Below are 1,552 nucleotides of genomic sequence, written 5' to 3'. Positions count from 1 at the left end.
CCAAAGATATGGAGGAGGGAAAGGTCAGGTGTCTTACCCTTAATAATCTCATAGGGTTTCTTAACAAGTTTGGCTCTAACATTCACCATATTCAACACATAACAAGTTTTGTTTATCGCTTCAGCCCAAAAGTATTTTGGAAGTGAATACTCAGCAAGCATGTCTCTAGCAACTTCAACTAAGATTCTTATTCTTCCTATCAACTCCTCCACTCTGTTGAGGGGTCCTAGGAGTTCAGAAGTTGTGACTAATCCCTTTATCCTCACAAAATTCTCCAAATCTCTCATTTTCAAATTCTTCCCCATGGTCACTATGGATGGTCAAGATTTTACAACCTAGTTTTTTTTTTAAATCCAAATAGAGAAGGATCTAAACTCATCAAAGGACTCAATCTTAACAGAAAAAGATTTAATCGAAGTGAATCTCGAGTAGTCATTGATAATCACAAATCCATAGACTTTTTCCCCTAAGCTAGCAGTGCTAATGGGTCCAAACAAATCCATGTGAAGGACTTTTAAAGGTCTAGAGGTGCTAATATCCTTAATATAGTGGAAAAATGAATGGACTTACTTTCCTAGTTGACAAGCATCACACAGGTGGCCTTTAGTGAACTTAAGCTTAGGGACACCTCTAACTAAGTCTTTTTGGGCCACTCTCCTAAGCGTTTTCATATTAGTAAGACATATCTCCAATGCCACAACCAAGACTCATCAATGACAATTTTTAAGAAAAATGAAGCAGCATGTTTAATATTATTTAAATCAAGCATATAAACATTATTAATCCACTTTCCCTACAAAATAGTGTTGTTATTCAAGCTTATAATGCATGTATTTGCCAAAAATTTTATGATAAAACCCTTATCCCACTGCTGATTGATGCTTAGAAAGTTGTGTTTTAGTCCATCTACAAGTAAAACATTTTCAATCAAAAAGTTATTGGAGTTTCTAATTATGCATGCACCGCCACTTTCCTGGTGGTGTTGTCTCCAAGTGTGACCTTGCTTCCAGCCTTGGCCTCCAGCAAAATGAATTGTTTAGCATCCCAGCATCCACTGTCTATGTACCACATGCTCTCACGAGATATTTTAAGAGAGCACACCTACAAAATCATCAAACGTCAGATTTAGGAACCCAAATAAATTTGGGTCCCTTCTTAAGAAAAGTAGAATGCAATGCATGTGTGTTATGTTGTGAATCATGCAATTTGGGTCTCCACAACCAATTTGTACTCTGGTACACAATGCAAGTCTGTGAGATGTGTCTTAGCATGCCACATAAAAAATATCTAACTCCAGGAAAAGGGTTTACTAATCTATTCGGGTTAGAGTGTCTCTTCCTAGGTTTTAAAAATTTAGTCTTTGGATCTTGTTCAGGTGTGCTTGGAGTCCTTTTTTCCTCAAGTACTTTCAATTCAGCTTTAAACCTCAAGTTAGCACTTTCTAAAATAATATTAGATAACTCTTAATTAGTGTTTCATATGCTCAAATTCTTTAATATATGTTTTAAAATCCTTTTCTAGTGCAGTATGAGATACTTTCAATGAATCATGC

Source organism: Dendrobium catenatum, unplaced genomic scaffold, assembly GCF_001605985.2.
Source record: "Dendrobium catenatum unplaced genomic scaffold, ASM160598v2 fragScaff_scaffold_1188, whole genome shotgun sequence".
Lineage (NCBI taxonomy): Eukaryota > Viridiplantae > Streptophyta > Magnoliopsida > Asparagales > Orchidaceae > Dendrobium > Dendrobium catenatum.
Note: the sequence above shows the minus strand (reverse complement) of the source record.